The 17785-nt window shown below is 45.0% G+C and overlaps 1 protein-coding gene across 3 annotated transcripts in view; it reads left to right on the top strand.

Annotated features, from left to right (window-relative positions):
* Positions 1–17785, top strand: part of RAI2 (retinoic acid induced 2) — a 138338-nt gene that overhangs the window by 53229 nt on the left and 67324 nt on the right. For all 3 annotated transcript variants that reach the window (XM_080377153.1, XM_080377154.1, XM_080377152.1), the window contains exon 1: positions 1–17785. This exon is cut by the window's left edge; it is cut by the window's right edge and continues 19636 nt beyond it. The gene's annotated coding sequence lies outside the window, so the exon portion shown is untranslated.

Here is a 17785-nt window from a genome sequence, read left to right as displayed (position 1 = left end):
GAAACCAGCCTGCTGCAACCCCACCAGACTCTCCTCTGCCCTCTGTCCTGGCATCCCAAAGACAAAACAGTCAGTCTCAAGGTCTCTGTACTTATCTCTAGTGCCGTGGCCCAGCGTACCCAAAACATCACTGTGGCTGCGTGGAAATGGCATCCAGCAGTGCTGGTCCCCTGATCTCCCCAAACCCAGGAGCCACTGCAGCACGGTGCACACAGTGGGGCTCGGCTGCCCACCTCGGCACCCCCTTTGCAGCACCAGCTGCGCAGCTGGGAGGCACTCCAGTCACCCGTCATCTCAACCCACCCACAAAGCACCAAGGTAATGACAGCGGTCAAACCTGATGCACTCTGCAGAGCTGAGCGAGTTGTCTCTTCTGAACTAATTTGGGCAAAAAAGAGACTTTCCTCAGTCCTTCTGTGTCTGAAACTGCAGTACCAAATCCCACAGGGGACTAAGAAATCTTTTTTTTTTCTTCATGCATGCAGTATTTCTTTGGCCTGAACTTCCCTCATTTAAACGCAGCCCGGCATTAAAAGAAGAAAAAAAGCCCAATGCAAAATACTCTCTTGCACATGTAGTTCTTCCCCAGAGGGCAGATGAGAGAAAGAGCAAACCACATGTGACAGATGTTAGTCACGTCATCGAATGCACCGCTGGCAGGAGCCGTGGCAAAAGGGCAGTCGGAGAACCCTATAATATTGCTGCCTGGAATTCAATTCCAGGCAAAGACGCTACTCCATACTGTTGGTATATAAGCAACCTGCAATTGTTTTTGCTTCTGCTGCTAGTATTAAGGGAAAAAGACTTTACAGATTATTAAGATGGTATTTATTTGGAGAAAACCTGTTTTAAAATAGCAGTTAGTAATTTTATTGAGCAATCTATGACTATTTAGATTTTGCTTGTTTACGTTGTGTGCCGTACAGGGCTAGTAATTTCCTAACTTGCATGATATTCTGTGCAAGGATGTGTTTTGGTTTCTGCTGCTGTGTCAGGCTAATGCCACTGTTGCTATGGTAACGGTGATGTTTGAGTCTGCTTTGTCACCTTTGTCCTGCTATGTTTTTTTAAACACAAATTCATGCTGCAGAGGCCTGAAAATCAGGCAGAGGGTTTGCTACAGGAGCTCAGCCCTGTCTCATTTATTTATTTATAACAGATAATAAAGCAGTGTGGCAATTTCATAGATGAATAAAGTTTAAAGCCAGCAGAGCTCATCAGATCTGCTGAAACCAACCTCCCATATAAATGTCACCACCGAGTTATCCCTGTGCAGCAGACTGGACATCCTGCTTGGGGAATACCACAAGGTATCCTGTCTTAATTAGAAGATACCCTTAACTACCAGTCCATCATTGCCCTGTGCAGCTTCATCCAAAGTTTTAGAAATCCTTTATGGTTTAGAAAGAGAAAAAGTCTACCAAATTTTTATCAGCTCCACCATGACCTCTAGGGCTTTTTCAAGGTCGTGGCATTTCCTGCTGTGTTCCCTCAGCCCCAGGTATCACTCTCAGGAGCAAGCTTTTCCTTCCCATTTGCCCACAGCAGAACACACACATTTTGCTTGTCTGGGTGCAGCTGGCCGCGTGATTCAGCTAGCCTTTCAGCTTTATTTACCCTCCTGCCATTCTTCGGGTATTTTATCAGCAGTGAGTTTGTATTGATTTCCACTTCACTAACGAAGATGCTGGGGAGTGGCTGTGTGTGGATCTCCAAGAAGCTCCAGCAGCAACTTCTGCACCTGAGGATGCATCTGTTTTCTTGACCCACCTAGTCACCCTGTGCTGCCATTTTCCCAGTATGGCAAAGCGTATCAAACATGAAGGAGGCACATGTTCCACAGCCAGCCGTGTTAGGGTTGCTGACTTGAAGCTATTTTAAAATGCGAAACCCTAGTGGAGTTACTGCACACTGTCCTTGGCTGCTGCTGGACAGACAACACTTAGTTCATCATTCCCAGATTGGACTTGAACTTACCAAGTGTGAAGCAAATCAGGCCTGACCTCTTGTTTGATTTCTAGAGAAAAACAAGGAGAAATGGTGAAGGTTAGCTGGAATGCTCCGCTACCCCGAGTGCCTGGCACGCACAGCCCCTCCCTCCGGGGCCGGGGCAGCACGTGTGGCGAGGGAAGCAACCCAGACCTTGGCCTTTAACGAAGGAATACAGTGCATCAGCCCCAGGCCTTCCAAAAACCACATGAGCCTGCACTCTGAGAAACGATAAATCAGTCACATTTCGAGGAAAGGACGGACCCTGGTTCCCCGTGCAGGCAGGAGGAGGAGGGCTTTGGCATCAGGTTTTGGGCTGGGCAGCTGTGCCAGCCTGCAGTCATGCAGCTCCAGGGTGCCTGCAGGCTGCAATTAGCCTCCACCAACAGGAGCGTGAAGCGCTCTACGGGAGCAATCGGCATCGCCCACGCTCTCCCTGAGCTGGGATTAGAAGTCATGAAGCTCTAATTTACTTTAAGTGCTGTTTTGTGCCAGGAATTGCCAGTGTTTTTTCCTTCTGAACCGTGTAGGCTTCCCAATCATGGGACCTTCCTGTTGGCATCGTTTCTTGCTCTGGCTCTCCGAGGGTACAGCGCCAACACAAAGTGCCCTTGGGGCTGCAACCTGCAGATGGGTATGTGCCTGCCTCTAACAGACCTCCTTCCCCGCTGCGATTCCTCACCTCTCCGCGTGTAAGGGGGGAGGATGACTTTTTGGCAGAGGGTCAGGATCCAGGGTATCCTACCCATACTACGCACCAGCAGTACCAAGCTGATTATGAAAGAGCATTTATCATTCCTGAGCCACTCAGTTGAGGCAAATTGAACAACATGGCAATTACCCTCAAGGTGCCCAGGGACTGTCCACTGTCTCTCATGTGCACATGATACGATGAAATTGTTTGGGAAAATAAAAAAAATAGACTATTTACATCTCTTGCTATCTCAATGCCTTCTCACTATCTACAGGCAGCGCGGCTACAGAGGTCTTTGATGTTTGCTACGTGTGCAACAGCAGCATTGGCGGTGCTTGCTTTTATAGCACCAATACAATATTAACTGCAGTAATTTAAGGTAGCCTGTAAAGAAATCTTGCGCAACTGGTTAAGTCTAGAGATACAGTTACCGTTGCTGTCTGATATTTCGTCTTAATGGGATCAAGGCCATGGTCCACAATCCTCCCTGCCTCTTCCTAAAATGTAGTTGGCAGTTTTTAAGCAGTGTTTGTTCCTCAAGGACCCATAAAATCACCTTTTAAGAAGGGGAAAGACACAAATCATCATGAAGTTCTGGTTTCCAGTAGTTTCTGTATTTTTTAAAGCCTTACTGAGAATTGAAGGAAAACTAGGGTTTCAGCAGAAGCAGCCCTTGCTTTTTCAAGAATGTAGAAACCAGACAATGCTGAAAAATAATAATAAAAAAACCCTCTAAACCATTACTTATATCACTGCATAAATGCCAAATAGATCAACTATGTTTTGTCTTCTCTGTCATGTCTGGATAAATGCCAGGATCATGAATATCAGAGCTATTAACACCACTGCAGCTTTGTTACATGCAGACCAGCCTGCATCAGAAAATGAAGACCACCTTTAGGGAAAAAGAAAAGAAAAGAAAAGAAAAAAAAAGTCTTAAAATCTGCCAAGAGGGCTTTTTCCCTGCCTCAGTTGCAGTTGCACCCTGGTACAGGAGAATTAGTGGAGAACTTGTTGGTTTGTTGAGTGCACAGAGCACCATCATGAGCAGAGCTGCCCCAGGGCTGCCAGGGTGCACAGGCGCTACATGGGGTGGGACAGGAGAAGGTGGCAGGGTTGGCCACGCTAGGGGACATTCCCACCACTTCTGCTGCAGCTAGTCACTCACCCCTGGCACCAGGTCACCTAGCCCTGAAAAGGTCTTCCTGGGCTGCCTTTCCCCTGGGGAGCTGCTGTGGCTGGAGGAACCAGCTATGATGCCTGCAAACCACGCAGCCATGAGCCAGGATCCTTCTCTTCAGGCTGCCTTTGTGCTCGTTTTTCACATCCAGGAAGGAGTAACTCCTGTTTATTATTTATTTCAGTTATCCTCCCTTACAAATCAAACAAAAAAGGTCAACAATGTCATTTCACCCCATTTGTTTCCTTGTCATTGAAGTCATCCTCACTGTGACCTTCCTGGCCCACAATGACTGGCAGCGTGCAGAACAGCTACCTGACAGGTAGCCAAGATCTTCTCCTGGAGGTTAGGTGTGGTGTGGTCTGTTTCCCTCTGATTTTTATCTGTGGTGAGGTTCTGGGGGTTTTTTTGGTGGTGGGTTTTTTTTTGTTGGGTTTTTTTTTGTTGGTTTGTTTTGTTTTTTTTTTTTTTTTCAGAAGGGCGGGGGGCTGTTTTGTTCCTTTCTCCTCTTCTCCTCCAAAGATGGACCGAAACTTGACCTCCTGATTGTTCATCCCAGACACTCTCAGGAAAGCTGAGTGGTAAATGAGGTTCCAAATGCAGGAAGAGATTACTGTATTTTTCTTTTCCTTTTAAAAACCTTGAATAGATGAAAATAGATGGTAATCAACAAACCTGTGGCTAGAGGAAAAATCCCTTTAACTCACATTTTACTTCAATTACATTCAGGACAAAGAAACACATTGCACCATGTGCATGAATAGATGCTTTATTATTCAAAACAAGCTTCAAAGAGCATTACGTCCCCTATAGAAAATATGCAATCAGTGTTTAATTCAATGGTAGGATGCAAATTTAAATTCCCATAAGGGAAAGACTGTTAATGCCATTTAAATTGGTTGTAAATTACAGATAATACGCTTGAGACCCGAATACAGATTAGGAGAGTGTTGCCTTATGAATCCAGCCCTACTTTGAACTTATTGACTATTTATTTATGGACAGTAAGACAATGGAGCCTTGTTTACACCTATATTTTCTCATCATTTGACATAGTACCTATGCAGAAAGAACACCAGTTTGTTTTTAAAATACAGAAGCTGTTAGCTCCAGTTTAATGGGGACTGACTGGTTGTGTGGAGATGCTATTTGGTTGCAACCATGTCCCCTCTGTCCACTCCATTGTTACATTTTTCTACACCTTTCGAGTGACACAGAAATTAGCCCAAAGGAATCACTAATCACCATTTCCCTATTTTATTGGCAGCAGAGGGAAAAATCCTGGCTGCTTAGTGTAACCCATCAGTTAGCACGTGCTTGGGACGTCAGCCCCTTGCAGGGCTCATGGGCTGGCTGTCTTTGCTGGGGTCAATACCTTGGTTGTTTTGCTATAGCAAGTCCAGTGTAACTCTCCCAAGCAAGGGGCCTGGGCTCTTGGCAAGAGTTTCCACTGGATTTTTTGTTTCCAGAGATAAAAAAAAATCTGTGGCTTCATCCCTTGTGCACTAAAATAACTATTAAAAATAACCAATGCGCTTTAAGACCAGGGTGTTTAAAATGAGCTGGGCATCTCACATGGCATCATGTCTGTTTGCTGTTATTTTCTGCAGCATATTTCTTGCCTGTTCTTCTATTGCATTTGTATAAGACAATAACTTGTAGAACCAAGAATTTTTATTTTGTAAAAAGCAACTAACTAATCATTCAAGAAGCAGCTCTGCAAACCACTGATGGTATGAATGAGCCCTTCTGGTATGGATCCCATTAAGGCCACACTAGCAGTGTTTTGCTGGGCTGTGCCATGAGAAATTTTGGAACAGGTTTCTTCAGGTCCAGAGCATGTATTGTACATCCCAGTGTATTGGTATTATATCAGCACATTACAAACTGAGTAAAAATATTTTGTGCAGCAAAAGCACTGTGCTTTGTGGTGAATTTCTTCCAGCTTACCTAAGCATTACAGCTTACCTACCCAGCGTCATGGAAATGTGGCCATTGCTCTCAAACACTATTTTCTGGAGTGGTTTTTACTTTGAATGTGTATCTGTGGGTGGGTCAGTGGGTGGGTGGAGGAGCAGTACACACCTCTTTTGATAGTTCCCAAACCTTCTGGTTCCATCATGGGAAATGGCCATTTCAGATACCTGGAGTTCATACAGCCTCTTGGATACTCATACTAAACTGGCTGCAGAGAGAAAACCATTTACCCACCTTACTTTTCTCTCACTGTTTCCAGGCCTGTCCAGTTCTCTAATACAGATGAAGCACTAGAGCTCCTTGTGCTTTTCTGTCAACTCAAGAAGCTTGCTGCCATCAGAAAGTGCTTCTTAAACAGGATGTAAAGGCTCTTATCCAGCCTTATCTTAACCTTCTCATGTGTACACTAACCAGCTCATGCTGCTTCAGCCGCACTGAAAAGCACATGGCCCACTTGCGGACCTTTCCAACTCCTCCTGACCCCTGCTGAGGTCTGGACACCAGAAGTGGATGCAGTGTTATGTTAATGCTCTCACAGAATGATAATTTCATTGTATGCAGGGATGATAGCATTTCTCTATTTCAACTTGTTCAGATGCTCTTGAAACCTGCTCTTCCTCTGGCTAAAATGTTATACCAGAAGCAAGATATTTGGTAATTTATCTCAGATTGCTTCCAGGCCTGTTTTAGGGTCACTGACTTCCAGAATACACCCCGCCCCCATCTTACACTCCTGATCTGCTCCATTTATTTCTAAATTCATAACTGCATCTATGCCTACATGAAAATGCATGTGGTTTACATCAGCCATCGTCACCAGGGAAGCAGGTCTTTCTGTCATGGTCATAAAACCGGTATTAAATAGCATTAGATCAAGAATAGGCACCCATCAGACTCCACTAAAACCACTCTGTATGGGATTACCCTTCCCTACTTCCAATTTTTTTCAGTCTCTCGGTTCACTAGTTAATCATTCTGTGAATGGGATCTGCATTGGTTTTGTTTAGTGCTCTTTTTTTCCCAAAACACAAAAAAGTAGGTACTTTATAGCAATACCAGTTTTTTGTAACCTACAGACTTGTGATTTTATTAAAAACATGCTATCAAGTATATTTGACAAAACCTGTTTTCCATAAAGTGATGTTGATGGGCATTACTTACGCTCTCATCTTTCCAGTTTTTACAGATGGTGTCCCCTATCAGCCCTTCCCTTGACTATGCCTGGGATCAATGCCAAGATAACTGGTTCAGTGTCTCCTGCATCATTCCCTTGGTTTTCTAAAATATTGGCCCAATACTTGCTTTTAGGGCCCTCGTGGTTGTCTTCTCATTTGCTTTTGAATCCCTTCTCCCAATCCCATCTTTGGGGGATTTTCCCAGGGCTTAAAGATTTAGTTCAGAGGAATTCTCTGCTGCTTCTTATGTTACTCTTGGGTGCAAACTACTTAGGCCTATAGATTTTAAATAGTTACAGATTATGAATAACCACAGGCTGGGATTTCAGAACCATATATGCTATGTAGAGGGAAGGCAAGATCTCTCTGAGGAAGTTAAGACATGGATCTAGGTTTCATTCTGGGCTCTTCCAACACTTTTTTGGTACGAATGAGCACAAGGCTTTTCCATGCAGTGGGCCAGCTCAGCTTTTGCTGCATACTTTTCCTGGCAGTTTGCACCAGTTCAACATGGGCATACACACATTAACCAAATCAGCCTGACATTTATCACTACACTTTCAGTGCTGCCACCTCAAACCTGACTGTGATCTGATTGAAGTAATTTGGGTTTGAAATGGGCATCATTAGCATTATAAGCAGGCTCTGGATTTTAGGATGCAAGTTCTGAAGTTTCTTGCTATCACTAAGTGCAAAATTTCCTAGGCTCCTCTGCAGTATGGATAAGTTAAACTGTTTCACTAATGAGAAACGGTTATGTGTTTTTTCATTTCCATCTGCACGCCATGGTGAAAAGTGAACGTCACTGCAAGGAGGAAGGCAGCAGAGTCTCATCCAACACATTTGACCTTAGCACAGAATGGGCTTGATCCTGCACTCTGAGTCTTGTTAATTTTCATTGCAGGAGATACCTGGCACTTTATAGCCTCAAGCCTCTGAGAATCACTTTTCCCAAAACTTGAAAACTTAAATACCATAATTACTTAACTGTCTTACTTAATTAAAGGCACACAGAAGCAAGGCTGATAGACAGGCATGACGCTACTGTGTCACAGTAAGATTGCTGCCAGACATGACAGAAATGAGTCTCCCTCTGCCACTCACCCTGCACCCCTACCCCTCTCACCTCCTTTAATCATGCTTTTCTCAGTGTAATTAAAGGAATTTCCTCCTTGGCCTTGTCGGCTGCAGATACCAATTTGTAACCTCCATTTGACCGATGATTAACATGTCTTCAGAGCAAAACCGGGGGTGGTATGCCTCCAGCCTCTTGTGAGTGCTGCCACCCTGGTCCTTCTCAGGTCACGCAGAAGGTGTGCCCAGCCCGTCCCCATCTCCTCTCTCACATACATCCATAGCTGTAGAGCAGGGCAGAGCCTCCCACAGTAAGGGCAGGTGCCAACACATGTCCCACGGATGCAACAGGCCGAAGGAGCGCGGGTCAGAAAGGGGTTAAAAAAGAGCTTAAAGCCTCCCTGATTGCACTGCCTGGTAGCCTGTTTCACCGTGCACAGGGCTGTCTAGTGTTTATGACTTTGAACAGAAAGCCAAGTTTGCTCTTCGAGTTTCTGTATGAAATAGTGTGATAACATATCAAGCAGCTAATGTCAAGAGACTTTGGGCTATATTCATAAATGCTTCAGTGAATCAGTAAAGACACAATAAATTATTGCTTCAGAAGTTTCTTCATTCACCTGCTCCAGGCAAATGGGAAAAGGACAATCAATATTTCTTTTTGAAATGCCAGAAATCCTAAACATATGAAATTTCCTGACAGTCGCTACATTTGCACTGGGATTTTATGAGGTTGCATCAGTTGACCTTCCCCCTTTCAGAGTTCAAGCAAGCTCAAAAAAAGGAATTCTAATAAATATAGCCACAGTTGGATTTAAGCACAATACCACAAACCAAAGGGCATTCAGTAATCCAGAAAATGGGCCATATTCTAAAGGCAGTTCATTCTGAATTTTCAGTGAAGGAATTGGTAACACTTCCCATTGAAATGGAAATGAAATGGAGTTTGATGGGACAAAGTTATGCTCCATAAAATCCTCTGGTTCTGAGCCAGCATCTTAACAAAGCTTTACAGATGAAAGAATGGGAAGCTTTTGTTTGTTTGTTTGTTTGTTTGTTTTCGATTAAGAGCAGGGATTTAAGGAAGAAGGAGGGAAGAAGGTGGTGGTACTGCCCCAGTGACCACCTGCGAGCCGGCCGTCACTCCTTCCTGATGCTGCAGCCAGGTGCAGCTCAGAGCATACTGTGTGGTCATTCATCATATGAGAGCGTGGACATTTGTTTTCAACATCCTTTAGCTTTTGAAGCTTCTTCCTTCTGTCCTAGGTCTGCCTCGTTCTCCTGGCATGCCAGTTTCCCCCTCAGCCACTTGCACACATCCCCCCATGCATAAGACATTCCTTCAGATTTCACAAAGCACCCATCTTTCCCTTTTCTTTAAATTTCTCTTGAAAACTTTCTTCAGCCACCATACCTACAAATCTCTCCCATCTGGGGCTGGTTAGGCAAATACGAGCTGTGACTTCTGGTTTTCTTCAAACCCTCTTTATTTTATTGCTCCCTCACTTCCCCAACCCACCTCTAAGCCAATTTTGCCCACACCTCGCACCCTGCTAATGTGCAGATCCGTGGTGAGAGGGGCTCTCCTTTTCGCAACCCACCTGCAAGATGCCCAGCACAGAGCCTTAGCTATCAGGTTCTCTGACTGGCAGCACTGAGAGGGAGCCGGCTGGGAATTTGCACACCATATTCCTCTGTCGATCCACTTATGGAACCAGAGTGAGTGACCTTGCTGTCCGCACACCGCCCGTGCCAGCATGCTGTGCGCCTTCACCTGCAGGCAAGCTCTCAGCCATCACACAGTTAAATATTCAGCTTTTTTCAAAGTTTGGTTGCTCTTAGCTGCTCACAAACACCGCTTTGTGCTTTGATCTTTATTTGCACAACACTAGGTGCTTCATGGAAAAGCCAAAATTTGAGCACTGAGGCAAGCCCAAGCAGGCTGCCACCAAACAGCCCATTTCAGATGTCATTCTGAGGCAGGCACGAATCCAGCTGCCTACCCCTACCTATTGCAAAGAAAATCTACAGGTCAAGACACTTTTAGGTGTCTCTGACAGAAATACTGTATGCTAGTAAATAAATTCTAGTTCATAAAACTGGCTTATTGGTGCAAGGAACAGGGAAGCCATTTTCCCACAGTGTCTCTGTCCCTAAATATGCAGCACACACCACATATGTGGAGGTGAGACCTCAGTGATAAATTGCAGAGCAGTGTGCTAAATGAGTTTGTATTGCACCCCCAACAGCTTCCCCTGCCCTCTGACTTTTATCCCATCTCTCAGGATTTACTCTAACGTTCCTCTGAGCTGCCACCATTTAAAACCAGAAATTTAACCCAGAAAGCCCACCATCACCAAAAAAATATCCAACCCAGCCACCTGCTAGAGGGTTTTTTTCCTTCTTCCACACGAGAATTTCCACAACACACAACCTGACCAGGGGCTAACATGAGCAAGATGTAGTCCTGGACTGGTTAGCGGTTTCTTCATACATAACATCACCGTGTCCCTAAGGCTTCTGTCCTGCAGCCGTACAGAGACATGCAAACAGCAAGCAAAGTCCTGCTGTTTGGACGTGGCAACTTTTCACCACAAGCATGGCACAAGACGGGAAAATGAAGAATCAGACCATGCAATGTTCAAATTTAATCTTTCAAGGGAGAGAAATGAAAGGGCCGTGACATTGGGAAAGAGAGCTTTCCTGTTTCCTAGTGACACTCTATTTAGATCTGGAAGAGGTCCCAGAAAAGGACTTTAAGTATGAGAGACCTTTGTTTTTGAAAACACAATTTTGGCTCATTTCAGACGGGTTTTATGGTTTTCTGTGGGCATGGATAACTGGATTCAAGACAAGCACTTTTGTACCCTTTACCAACAAAAGGATACAGAAGCTGTCACTTTTAAAAGTTTTTTAAAGTATTTTTAAGTTTCCAAACCCATGTTGCTCATTTTTCCCTAATACGTTTGATCTATATAGCATCACCATTACTGCTATATACACATTTTATTTACGTTATTGTAGCACAACCCATGTAATTTACTTGAATGTAGTCAAATCTTTTCAATTTTGTAGTTCTGATTCTCTCGCTGAGATCTAATCCTCTTTTACCTCCTACATTAGAGCCCACTGTGCTCAGGATCAGTAAGTCTCAGAGACTATGATGGACCATCTAGCAATCACCATGAAGAATTAGGTAGCAGTGAAATTGTAGCAGTATATATATATATATAAATATCACAGCATTTAAGTTTGTACCACTACTAATCCCAAGAACCAGCAGTGAGCCATAATGCAAATCATGTGCTGCATGATATGTCATCTCTACTGAGTGACCATGCACGTAACCTGTTGTCCATTATTTCTATCCACAGTGCACATAAACATGATCCAAAAGGGTGTTTGACCATTGCAACCAAGGTATGGAGTGTAATTCAACAGAGAGGTTGAAGACCTGTTCAGAGTCCACCAAGCAGGAGCCCAGAGCCCTGGGAGGCCTGTGGCAGTGTGACGATGGCCGTGACCTGATGTCACGGAGGTTGGGCTGGTACTGGGATGAGTATTTGGAGTTGTCCTCCCTGGTACAGACCAAAAAAGACTACAGCCATGTGATTTCCTTAGTGCTGGGGACTTCTGTGTCCTTGGAGAGGGAGTGAGGTTTACTTCAAACATTTTTAATAAAAGAAAATGATGATAAGCCATTCTCCAGGCAAGAGATGTAAACGCCGCTGTGTATATTGGCTTTTAAAGTAGAGACATTAGCCAGAATATCTCAGGCTGTGTAATTTAGGGTCTTTTATCATTTCATCTTCCAGCTACAGTATACCAAAAGAAGCCTGGAAGATAAATCTCACATGTGGAAGAAAATCCCTCACTTAAAATATATTTAATACTTGAATGGTGTAATAGAAAGGCCTGTTTTATTGTTTTTCCAAAAATAGACTTAAAAACTGAGTACCTCCTGCAAAATGGCTGAAGTTTTGAAAATCATCTAAGCTTTTATGAGCTTCAGATCATTCCCTTCTTCAACATCATAGGGAGCAAAGTTATTGTAGTCTGAGAATCCCAGTATATTTTTCATGACACATCGGTGTGCAGCAATGCATTAAGCAGTGGGTGACAGCAATGCCTATTTCCCAGTAGAATGGAGGATGCAGACTTCACAAGTGTCTGAGGTTAAATTACAACAATGACTTTGACTGGTCTTCAAGCTCCTGTACTGAAGCATATGTTCATACTTTACCTCCATGTGTGATATAGCTATTGAACAAAATGAAATGGCAGAGCAGATGCAGTCGATATGTGACGTGTGCGATTTGGTGACCTTATGGAAGCAGGGAGGAAATCAGACTTCACAACTTCGTGGTCTGTTCATCGCTTGTAGAAGGTTAACACCAAAACAGGTGAAAAAAACCAGGGAGGCTGTATTGAAAACGGGGTAGTCTGAATGAAAGAAACATACTCTCTGCCGTGCAATCTATAGGTAACCTGTAATTATCAAAATGGAAACCTGCTTTTCACATGGCATGTAGGCAACAGACCATCACAGAAAGCAAGGAGTATGGCAGCTCTGCATTTGTATTTCACCTAAAGAAAACGTACAATTAAGCCAGCCCTAGCAGAAAAGTGCATGGCGAATTAACCTTCTCTCAGAGACAAGAAAAATCATCCCAGGGACTGACCAGCTCAGCCATGCCTGTGTGTTCAGGAGGATGATCAGATGTGCAGAGGCACAGTGGGTGAAGATAAGGCCAACCAGCAGGACCCAGGAGGTACTCTGGCCATCCTGTGTTCAGGAAGACTCACCAGGGAGAGTGCTGAGGCACCAAAAAATCCTTTACCTTATGACATACACTTCATGATGTGTGAGTGCATAAATCATCCAGGGAGAAATTTGTTCCTCCAATCTGCCATGCAAATCACAGTCAAGAGGCAGGAGTGCAACGTTTTCTTGGCTGCAGAGCATGAAGGGGACTGAGTCCTCCACACCTCCCAACTTGGTGGGCCAGGAGCCGTTTCCTTCCCACCACCCCATCTGGTTAGGTATCAGCGCTGCAGGCAGCATTTGCCTTTGCTCTGAGAAGCCAGCTTCCCTGTTTGCAGTAGGTCTATATATATGTCCTGACTGGTCCTGTGCTGGTACCTGTCCTCACTCTTGATCATCCTGGCCAGACCTACATGCCCCAGCAGACTGACCTGTGCATCAGCTTATTGGTGTTAGGCACCTGAACCACAGAGGAGAAGTCTGAAAATCTACGTGAAGATGCCCTTTGTCCATACAACGCAAGTGGCCTGGGGTGCTTCATTGCCTAGTCCCTCCACCCCACCCAGAGATGCCTTGAAGAGAGTGGGGTGTGTGGGTGTGTGTATGTGTGTGTGTGCGCGCGCGCGCACGCGCGTGCGTGTGGAGGAGCTCCATACTGAGTGAAGACAACAGATTTTTGTCCTGCACGCTGCTGTTGGAGACATATGGGTTTCATAGGAGAAATCATGCTTCTGTGAGCCTAGAGGTAAAAAAATTCCCCATAGGTAGGTGTAACCAGAACTATAAAACATCCCCTAGATGTTGTCTTACTTACACATGGGACAGCAGCATTGCTATTTTGCCAGTTCCGCTGGAAACACCTTTCCTACCACTTCTTGGAACAGCACCAGCACTTGGTACCAGTGACACCCAGCCATCCTGTGCCTGATGAGCCCTCCCAGGCTCTTCTGCCCGATTTGTAATATCTGACACGGAGCTTCCATTTTATGTCAGCAGTGCTTGTTCAGGCCCTGAGAGCAAGACCTTCGGTACTACTGAATTTCATTTGCTTTCTTACTCTGGCTATCAAGGCCACCCAGCATTTCCCGTGTGGTTGAGCGCTGCACCCCAACCAGGGTGCTCATTCCTGCCAATGGGAACACGTTTTTTTGAGACTACTGAGAATGATTAGGAGCACGTTTCAGGAAATGACACCAGTTCCCAATGTATCTCCCCAGGCCCACAGCGTTAGCTCTAGCCCACAGAGCAATCAACTCAGATAGTGCTTCTGGAGCACAGGTTTACCCCAAAATGCAGTTTTCTGCCCAAAAAGGGCTCTCCTGCCACAGCAAGAATGTTGAGCCAGCGAGCAGGCAGTGGAGCCAGCTGATGAAGACCTCATCCTATACCCAGCTGGGTGAAATGAATGTTATAGTCTTCAGGAGAGTTCGTTTTTCACCGAGTATTTTCCAAAATCATGTTGATGGATGACTGACAGGGCATCTCCCCCCTCCATCTGTACCCACATGTGCTGTGGGAGGAGGTTGGAGTCCTTGCCTGCAGTGCCATTTCAGGGGCCACGTGTGGGAATGCTGGCATTTTGGTCAGCCATTCTCAGCACAGGTGTAAAAATCCTGATTTTAGACTAATTATGGCAAAGTAATTATTTCTGAGCCACGATGGCAGGCAGTGCCAATTAGCTCTAAATAGGATATAAGTAGCAGGGGGGAGAAAACCTTCTGTCAGGGGGATCTAAGCTAGAAGGGGCTGAGGAGAGCCCAGACGCAAGCAAAATAAATAGGAATCTTCTTAAGCAGAGGATTAGGTTGTGTTATTGCTTCTCAGTTTCCAATAACCCCGAGTCCTGGAAAGAAGGCAGGCAGAAGGTTGGGCTTTCTCTGCCCTGCTGCAGATGGGGAATGGCCTCTCAGTAGACCCTGCCAAATAAAAAATTAATAAATTACCTTTATCAGGGTAATTTTCTGAAGGGCAGCTCTACTGTTGTTGCCAGCACCCATATCCTGGTAGCTGCGTCCACAGCTTTTCATGTTCGGCACATTTTATGTGCTCAACAGAAACCCATCAGACAGCATTTCCTTCGGCCAGCCAAAGGAAATCCTGCTTGATTCCTCCCCAGTTTATTCCAGGCGCAGCCTTATGGCGAGCATCTCATGCCTTTGGGTTTCCTCCTGATCAATAGACCCAGGCTGCTGGGCAGCTGCATTTTCAAGAGCTAAACATAAAGATGTTCAAGAGGATTTCAGACTCATTAATAATGTTTTACAGTGTTATCTCAAAAAAATATTTACAGCTTTCCTTAAACGTTACAACTAACTTTCTGATTTTAATATACATTTGTCCCATGGGGTTTTCACCCATTAAGATAGATTAAGTGACTATTCTAATGTACAATAGCAGATTTTGCCCTGTGGTTTAGTGGCTGGCTGTGGTTGACTGATACCCAGCCCTCTGAATCCCCGCTGAGTTTCTAAGCTCTATGAGCTGCAGTGAATGCATTTAATCTACATAAAAAGAACACAAATTGCATGTTAGCCTTTTTGAGCCCAGTAATCAGTTTTACAGTTTACTTGGTATGCTTCTCTGCAGTCCTAGTGGCTCCAAGGAGGTTCCAAGGATTCTTCCTCTTTTTTTTTTCCCCTTACCCGTTCCACATAGAAGAAAAGTGTTTGCATTTTGATTGTGCTCATTCCCTGACCCCTGTAATTTAACCATTGTTCATATTTAGTGCCGACTGGAGTCCTGCGGGGCAGCTGATAACAATAATTTGTAATAAAGCATACGCAGGCTCCATTTTTTTAATCCTTGTTTTCCCTAATAATGCAAAATTAAATTTGTTAATTAAAACAGATGAAATCAAATAGGATTCTGGAGCTTCAAAAATACATGGATTATCCCGGCCTCACATTTAGGATGATTATAATATTTGGCATGTATATAGTGCTTCAAAATGGCATCACAGTTAATCCTCACCCTACCGCCCCTCTGAAGTGTGTTGTTATCCCTTGGTTTGCCGATGAGGATGCCCAAGCAAAGAGGTTAACTCCAGAATTAGCCGAAGCCTGCACAGGCACGAGTGGCTTGCTGCAGCTCCCCGCCCCCGCCTCACCCCCCACTCCCTGAAGCCTGATTTTGGATGATCAGGAAATTACCAGGGAAGCCCACAGGTCCCCCGAGCTTCTGCGGGGCCGGGGATTTGGAGGCAACGATCCAAAACCAGGCTCAGAGGCTGCAGGTTCAGCCAGCACGCTCCGAGCCGGAGGCACTGGGCACGTCCTGCCGATCCTGTCGCAGCGGCATCGTGTGCAGACCACAAGGTGCAAATTGAGTTGCTCATCTGCCAGCTGTTGCCCAGCGTGGCATGCAAATGAGAAGCTCGTCCCAAAATTATTGTAAGCCCAAACACACACATGCTTTTTGGAACTCAGAAAAAAAGCAAAACTAAACTAACAACTGGGGGGGTGGGGGTGGGGGTGGGTAAAAAATACCCTTTTGACCAAACAGTTCTCTGGCAAAATGCAGTTTCAGCTGAATATTTTGTAAAGCGATGTTGATACCAGTGTTGGCAGACAAGAAAATATTTTAACCTTCCATCTTGACTCAATTCCAGCTCAGGTCATTTTGATGTTTTTTTGTGTTACCGTTTTCATACACAAATATTCTTTGGTGTGCAAGGGGAAACAAAAAGGAAATTAAACAGACCAAAACATGATGTCTTGGCAGCTCTGCAATTTATTTTGGAGGAGAGCTGGATTTTCTGGGGCACTGCAGGACATGGCATTCCCTGCTAGGGCTCAGTGCTATTCCCTCCCTCTGCGCCATGAATTCCTGAATGGCAAAATCCTGGTTCTTGAGCAGCTCTGGTGGAGATAATGTGTGAGATGATGGGAGCGTACACAAGCTGGGGTTGAGAATGTGGTGGCCCATTTTCTCCTTATGACTTATGGGCTATAAAAGTCCTCTGCAACTTGGTGGGAGCGGAGCCGCAGCCTTCAGCTTCTTCTGCAGCGAGCTTGCTGGGGTGGGAGCTGGTTCTTCCTAGAAGGCTCGGGTTTACCCTGCTGTGGGGGAATAAAGGGTAACCCTGAAGCTGTGGCCCTCTGGTGAGTTTGCCGAGAGGGCAGGTGGCCAGCACTGCCCCACCGCCCGCAGGGCTGGGAAGGAGGCATGGTGCATCTCAAACGGAGACATGAGTTGGTGGCAGGTGACAGGGCTATCCCAGAGGGATCAGCCTGGGTATTCCTCATGCGCTGCCAGCTACCCAACGGGGTGGGGAGACACGGGGTATCCTTGCTGAAGGGGACGGTCATAAATCAGCCCGTGACATGAGCTAATGAGGAACGTGATGAGGGGTGAAAAGCTGAGGGTGGCTGATAGCAGACAAAGCTGAGGCGGCTGGGAACGTCTTGTACTGCCAGGAAAGTGGCTTGTAGCCTCTGTTGGCTGTAACAGGCAAGGTTAAAAGGATCATCTCCATATTCTCCCCAAAAACATGTACCTTCAGCAGACAGTAAATTCTGGCAGCTTGAAAGGGTGAACTCTGCAGAAAGCTGTGAGGACATCGGAAACTGATTACATCTTTTTTCCTTAGAGGAAATCTCCAGGACATCTGGAGGACAGCTATAAAATTTTCCTGTTTTATGTTTTAATTACATTTTGAGATTGTTAGGGTAAGCATCCTGTGATTTAGAAAGAGCAAACTTCGTGCTCAAAGTATACAGAAAATTAGAAGATCTACCGAGAATTGTAGCTATGTTTTGGTTAGTTGTCACTTGTAACTCAGTGTATTATAAATAATGGAAGAGGGAACATTAAAACATGAGCTCCAACAATTTTCACCAAGAGTCCAACAAAGAAACAGACTATAGGTGTTGACAAGAATTGTTTGGTGGAGAATCATATTGCATATTGCAGAGCCTGTGAACATCAGCTTT

Source organism: Falco punctatus (genome assembly GCF_963210335.1).
Source record: "Falco punctatus genome assembly, chromosome: 2".
NCBI lineage: Eukaryota > Metazoa > Chordata > Aves > Falconiformes > Falconidae > Falco > Falco punctatus.
The sequence above is the reverse complement of the archived record's forward strand: the minus strand, read 5'-3'. Positions and strand labels throughout refer to the sequence as shown.